Here is a 7,850-nt window from a genome sequence, read left to right on the forward strand (position 1 = left end):
ACAGATTATGTTACTGCTTGAGAAGATGAAGAAACCACCTTTGGGCTCTGGAGACTGACCTCCCAGTATTCAGCCATTCAACTGAGGGCTGTGTGTCCATAGCAAAGCCACTGAGGAAGGATGGGCCAGGGACCCAGCAGGCTTGAGTGTGCCAGGCTGAGAGCTGCACAGATTCTGGATCCCCGAGTTAGGGTTGGACTCCAGGACAACCAGGATTGAGCTGACTGAGAAATCTGATTTTGGCCCCCTGTCCCTGTTCTCCCCCTGCTTACTGAGCCCCCCCTTCCTCCCTCCCTGCCCCGCTCTTCTTTAGGGATTGGCAAAGGATTGCGCATTATTACATGGGTGTAATCTTCTTTTAAGATGTTCATGGCAGCTCAAGTCTCCAGACTCAATTCCGCACTGATTTACACAGTCTGCAATCCCATTGTGAGGGTGGTGATTGCACAGGAACAGACCCTGCCTGGGCTCTGCAATGCCACGTTTGAGGTGACTTACAGGACACAGGACACAGAAGATTATTACAGAAATGCCTGTCATTTGAGGCCTGTTCCCAAAGATCCCCACAGAGTTCCCATGAATTTTGAGAGCAGTGAGTACTAGAGCTGTGGAACAGTCTTGTTATATAAATCCCTGTGCACTCATGAATGATACTCGAGAAATCATGTTTATCCAGTGTTCTATGTGCTCTTAACTTGCTGCTTGCAGAGCATATCAGGTCTTCACAGGGAGAATGCTATAGACATTTTAAAAGTATTATGATAAAGCTGATGGAGAGCACGTATGTTGTTGCAAGAGACAGAGTTGTATCAATAATGCAGTGTAGTACAGTACTGTTGTGGTACAGTTCTGGTGCAGGGTTTGTGGACTGTACCTCAGTGTATGGAGTTAGATAATCTACTCCACCAGGGAATTGGAAAACCTGAATTATGTATGATAGAAGAGAGATGTGTTTATTCAGAGAGCAGTTCCTGCAATACTTCATACACTTAGTGCAAAAAGGAAATAACACAGGCATGTTTGATTCTGCTTGCTTGAGAACTTCATTATTGCATTTCATTTGCACAGCCTGATGAGCTGTGCAGTATTTGGTTTCTTCAGCTGCTAATAAAAACAGTCCATATAACTGATTGCTGGAATATCATTGAGCTATTCTCTGTGAGTACATAATGAAACATTATTGACCCCCTTAAACAATAAAACCTTACACTATTTTTTTTTAGTCAGAAAAGAAGACAAATAATTCATCTTGCTTTATAATTGCAGTCAATCAGTCATTTTACAATTGGACAGTAAGTCTCTAAGTGAAAGACCAAGCTTTAATTGAAACAATGAAACATTTGATTGTTACTGAAAAATCAGTAAGAGGCACAATTGAAAGAGCTCGTTCAAATGTTTGTCACTGATAAGATGCACATTTCTAAAAAATCAAATCTATTTGCTTTGGAATGAGATTATTTTAGCAAATACAGTTGCTTATCTAAGATGTAAAACCAGTGAGGCTTTTTTTCTCTCCCCTGCCCCCAACCACTGCAGCTCTTAATGCTGCTCCATGCTTATAAACTCCTGAAACATAGAGATGAAATCTGCGCTTATGGGGTTTGTCATAGGCTGCAGAACAGCCAGGACTTCACCCTGGCTGACCTGCAAGCAGATCCAAAGCAATCAGCTACACCTTCACAACAATGAAATGAAGACTGTAAGCTGCCCAAACTTTAGTAGTTCAGGAGAGATATTTCCCTTACCCAAGTTTCTCTGTGAGCCTAAGCTGTCACTCAGCTTTCATTGCCAGGAATAGTACTCTGACCACTGGCATGGGTATATTGATTGTAAGGACAGGTGTACACAATTTCTTCCAGACACAGGAAGAAGGGGCATTCTTGTTCCTCAGAAAGAGTGTCTACAGGTGGAGTATGTAGAATTGGTTATGCTGGAAGTTCATGCTATACCAGGTCCATGACCATTTCCAAGCCCTAGGCTTTACTACATACCCCCTCAGGTTACTTTTTTTGTCCATTATGCTGAGTTTCTTTAGAATCTAATGATCAGTATGTCCATTTTGTGGGCTTCACACACCCTGATTTAGGCAACTGAAGTCATATGCCCAATTCAAATGAGGGCTCCTCAGTATAAAAGAGACATAGAGCTCTGGGAGAAAGTCCAGTGGAGGACTACAAAGTTGATTAAGGCATCTCTGTTACAAGGACAGTCTGATAGGGTTGGGCTTGTTCAGCCTCAAGAAGAGATGACCTCATCAGTGTCTGTAAATATCTGAAGGGAGGGTATCAAGATGATGGAGCTGGGCTCTTCTTAGTGGTGCTGAGAAATAGAACAAGAGGCAACAGGCAGAAACTGATGCACCTGAATATGAGGAAGAACTTATTTTACTGTGAGGGTGACTGTGCCCTGGAACAGATTGTCCAGAGTGGTTGTGGAGGTTGATATTCAAAAGCTGTCTGGACACAGTCCTCAGTAACCCTGTCTGAATAGGGAGATGGGACTAGATGCTCTCCAGTGGTCTCTTCCAACTATAGCCATTCTGTCATTCTGTAATTTAACCATCATTGGTTAAATTTTTAACTCCTTCAAAAGTCAATCAAGAGAGGTGGGCATCTGAAATTCACTGATTTTAGATAGTTAATTTAGTATAGATTTTGTTCCCATTTTCCTTAGTGTCATAACCAGAGGTCATATAAGACAGAAATGATATCCTCTTCATAAAACCTGAAAGTAATATGCTGAATCTTAACAACAATTAGGAATATTTATAGTAATTTGCTGCTGAGTAAAATGCACAGCTAAGGGTATGCAGACTGCATTTGCTCATTTACTAATTGCAGTCACATTGGAAAGTAATTCTGTTGGCCGGTCATCTGAAGGAGGATTCAGGAAAACAGCCACTAGGTAACTTTTTCTACATATGCGTGTGCATGCATGTGCGTATACAGCCAATTTGCCATGTTCAAATGTGTGCAATAGCTCTCTCAGCATGAAATGCATCTGAATCCAGTGGAGAATTGTTCACGTTGCAGAAAAAATCTCTTCCAAATGAAATCACTGACTTGAAATATTAAGAGATGCTTCTGGTTCAATAAGGTGAGATTTCATTCTAGAGGACTGAGAGAGTCTGGGACCTGAACAAGCCTTGTGTTTCTTCTAAATCAAAAGGAAATGCACCAAACCCAAACCTTCTCACATTAGTTTCATTGCTATATTGTTTGAAGAAATTAATGAGACTTAAATAAGTGGTTGATATGTTAATATTTAGTTCTTTGGTTTTACAATTCTGAAGTGTATCTTAATGTTTCCTTGTTAACTTGTTCATTTTGAGCAGTGCTAATAGGACTAACGACAAACTAACATATAGAAAGTAATGAGGCTACTTTATGCCTTCTACTATTGTTAAGAATATTATCCTTTTTTATATGGTATTGCTATTCACTTCCCAACTAGTAATTAGAAGGAGGAATGAATTCCAAGTAATAACTTTCTCACTTAATGAGAAGAGACTGAGGCAGTCTTGCCTTTTGGAAGGAGAAGAAATATAGAAATAATTGCATCCTCACTGCAGGGTTTGTGTTCTCTGTGGGGCTACTTTTGTTCTGTTGTTAGCCTTTGAGACTCTAGTATTCTGCTTCTGAACATAATGAGCTGAATGCCTAATTTGTAAGCTTTACACACCTTATACCTGCCAGCTTACATACACTAGCATTATTCTGTACCTTTATCTTACTTCTTAAATTTAAGAGTATATTGTCCAGAGAAGCAGGAAGATTGTTTTTGGTTTGGCTTTTCTTTCTAAGTCTGGTAAGGGAACACCAGTGTATTTTGAAAGAACTCTTCCAAGTGAGCATAAGGAGCTGTGTTAGTGGTATTTAAAGTCTTTGATGAGCAGATAATTGCAACTCTGATAAGCATCTTTTGGGTTTAAATTTTCTGCTTGCATTGTTTGTGTTAGTTCTATCCATTCTCATCTAAAAATGAAATGCTTCTGCTACTTTATTATTCCTGACCTTCTCATGCTAATGGTTTTGAGTGGAGAACATTAGAAGCGGGTTATGTTTAAAAGGAGAAGCAACTGCTTGAAGCAGCATCAGATAATTAAGAACATCACATTTTAAAAAATCAGTCCTACCTACTTCATCATGCTGCTGTTATCTGACTTTAACTGGAATGCTTCTATGAATAAGGCTGCTGGATTGTACCCTCAGGACTTAGACAGGGGAACACAATTGCCAGTCTTGCTATCCTTATATGGCCTTCATGGGCCATCCAGGAATCTCAGCTTTCTGGGCTGCTTCTCTCTGTGCCAGTAATTTAAAGGTTGCGAATCACCTTCATTTGTCTCAAAAGGGCATTAATTTTGAAGCCCAGCAACGACACTTCAAATGTCAGCCTTGTTCATTTTCTCAGAAGCATCCAGCTAGTCTGCTTATTCATTAATGTGGCTGGCTGGGTGGGAACAGCTGCAGTGTATCTGCCTGAAAAAGTGCCTGGCTGTTAATGGTCTCTGCAGCGTACTGTCCTTTCTCTGATTAAGCCCCTTGGTCTACCCTCTGGCCGAGCCCTTGCCTGAGAAAAAGGCATATGCAGAGGGAGGCAAAAGTGGAAAAGGAAGGTTACTTCTGTAGCATCTTCTCTTTTGATTGTTGATAGCATGATGCTGCTTTCCTGAGGTTTTTTTCTCTTAGCTGCTTTTGCCTTCACAGTTGGACAAAGACAAACCAGACTCGTGCAGGAGGGGTGGTGATACCTGGGACTCAATGATCCTTGTGGGTCCCTTCCAACTCAAAATATTCCGTGATCCTACATGGAAATGCTAATGGCAACATAACTGAGTCTTAGACTGTGAAATAGAGGTAGGAAGGGATACATCTCCAAAATGGGTCTGAGGACACCCAGAATCTCTACATTTTGCTTAATACCACTTTAATTTCACTCAAAATCCCAGCTGCTAGTATGGCTGGAGAGCACTCCAGGGTAAGCTGGGTGGTGTCAGCTGGAATGGTTTCAGGCTGCAGAAGGAATTGAATCCAGACCTAGGGCTGCTGTCCCCTTGTGTTAAAAGACATCAGGATGTCCTTCCTCTGCCACTGGATTTTAAAAGACAAGGATTAACCTGAAAATTGTTCTTTTAGGTGTTTGATACTAGTATGACTTTGTACAGGGAAGGTGCTCCTTGCTGCAGTCTCAGTCTCTGGGTGGATTTTGAGGTGTCAATGATTCCTCAGGCAATGCCCTAGTCCCTGCTGCAGAGGTGTGGAATCACTGGGAGCTTGAATGTACCCATGTCCTTTGTTAAACCTGGCTTTCTGTCACATCCTCAGGTTGCAGCTGACCCTCTCTGCACACCTGGGCTGCTGTCTCTCATCAACAGGAGACACACAGTAGTTCAAAGGTAAAATACCATGATCTTAGCCTCACAACTGTGGCTTCAAGGTAAAGCTTTTAAGCTTTTATGCCAGTGTCCAAGAAGATGTGTCTCACATGGAAGAAAAACAGTAAGGAGTTCCGGAGCAATCTTTTCGTTTCGTTTTTGGCATGACTAAGAACATTTCTTAGTCATAGTTCCCATTTGTTATGTCTGTTCAGCCACCCAATGTCACAATAATTGGGTGTGCAAATATTGCAAACTGCACACAGGCATTTGTCTCCAAATGAAGTTATTTTTATAAAGTCTGTATCTCAGACATAAAACCAAAAGCTTTCTGTTAATATCAACTGCTTCAAAAATTCATTTTGACCAAAGTTACTGTCTGTTTAAAGTGATTCATAGTTTTCAAAAGCATAAAACTAAAGATGTGTAGAAAATCCTTCCTGGGGGCCTCCAGGGCACTTTCCAGCCGAAGCTGTTGATATATTTGAGATGTCACAGCTCCCTCCAGCGGGCTACTTCCAAGAGGAGGATTCTGCAGGCACCAACCCGAAGCTTCCAAACCTCAAACAGAAAATATTCAAACCAATTTTTTTAGTATTTTTTCCCCTGAATGTAGTAGCTGATTCTCCCTTCTCACAATATAATAATATTTGAAGCAAAGACTTGGATAAAATCTGAGAAAATTAATGTACATGGACCAGATTTTCATATAGACTCAAACCAATTATTTCCTGTTGACTGCCATGTAAATATAGTTTTTCATTTGGAGTAGGGTGGCATGGCCTGTGAAACCACAACATGTGAGTTGTAGTAGGATAAGGAAGGTTTCCTATGTTTATATTCTCCAAGTCATCATTCTCGAACGTCGAACTACTGCAAAGTCCAACACAAATGACATCATCTGAACATATGTGACTCCATGTAGGTTTGTTTTCATAACATGGACTACTGGTACTTATGGACCTTCACAGGAGCTGATGCCTTCTTTTATGAGTTTTCAGGTATGGCAGTGGATGAAGCCATGTCCATGGGAATGACACAGTCTAGTCCAAGCTAAGGAACAGATCCATAATGGAAATGTGTTCTTTCTTTCCAAGAACCTGAAAACACAGAACAGTTATTTTGGGAGATTTCCAATAATTCTAATTCTTAGTGTCTTTTTTCTTGGGAGATGATGTCTTGTGACATAAGCACGTTATAAATATTTTAATTTTCACAAATACTGTAAACCACAACATCTATATTAATAATTTTAGATTGATTATTTAATATTATTATTTGATATTAAAATAAAAGTAATGAAAGGAGTTTAATGCAGTTCTTTACTATTCCTTTCCAATCAACTTCTGTTCACATTACTGGCTCCTTAGTAGTGTTTCAAGCTGTAGGTTTAAAAATGGGCTTGCAGCTGATGGATAGTGCTGGCAAACCAAGGAATGGATTGAACATGATGGTTATAGATAGGTGGTGGCTGAGCGTATAAGAATCTGCATTAGATACAATGGTATCAGCATCTGGAGACACAACAACAGCACTACATAAATCATGTGCAGTGTTGTATGTTCTCAAATATATAATATGTTGCCTGGCAACCACATGTCTCTCAGCTTGGAAAAGTAACTGTTTTTAATTATGTCCCTGTGATACTGTATGACCACAGAATTAAGAACACTGAATCTGCCTGATTGCTTTGAAAATGACATTTATTAAAAAATTATGCTCCTTTTTGAATCATCAATATGCCTTGCCTCAGTCAAGCATTCTGTGCTTCTGGTGTTTTTCCTAAGCATACTCTACAGTATTGCACTCGAAGGATAATTATGCAGAACATGTCTTCTTTTCCCTGAATAGTTCAAGATTTATAGGATTTATAAAGCATCCTTCATGTAGTCAGGGCCTACTGCTTCTTCTTTTTTTTTTCTCTGTAAGAATGTGCTTACATCTCTCAGCTCACAGAGACAAGAAATTTGGGCTGTGTGGCTCTCCTGTGGCTTGGACTTTATCTTGTGTAAGGAAAGGCACTAACATGCAGACCAACTTGGCACATACCAGTAGTTTACAACATCTTTCAGCTGGATTTAGGTAAGCTAAGTACACCCGAAAAGCCAGATCCCATATATATATACTATATTCCCAGGTTTTTGTAAACAATAATTCCTGCACTGTTAAGAGTGGACCACATTAGTAGAACATTTGCAAAGTCATGGAGCTGATGCACAGCCTACTATCCTCTGCAAGGAACATACCTAGAGAGGAAATTGTAAATATCACCCATCTTTGAAGGTCCAGCCTCAGTAGGAAAGGACTAAATAATCCCCTGGAGCACACTGCCTGGGACACCCTGCATGATGGGAGTCACTCTCTATTCAAACCCCCTTTGAGTGCATCAGGAATAGCTCTTCTATTATAGGGGTGAATACTCCAGCCAGAAGGTGAGTTATAGAAAAGGTGTCACAATTTCACACCTCTGTGG

Source organism: Zonotrichia albicollis, chromosome 4, assembly GCF_047830755.1.
Source record: "Zonotrichia albicollis isolate bZonAlb1 chromosome 4, bZonAlb1.hap1, whole genome shotgun sequence".
Classification (NCBI taxonomy): domain Eukaryota; kingdom Metazoa; phylum Chordata; class Aves; order Passeriformes; family Passerellidae; genus Zonotrichia; species Zonotrichia albicollis.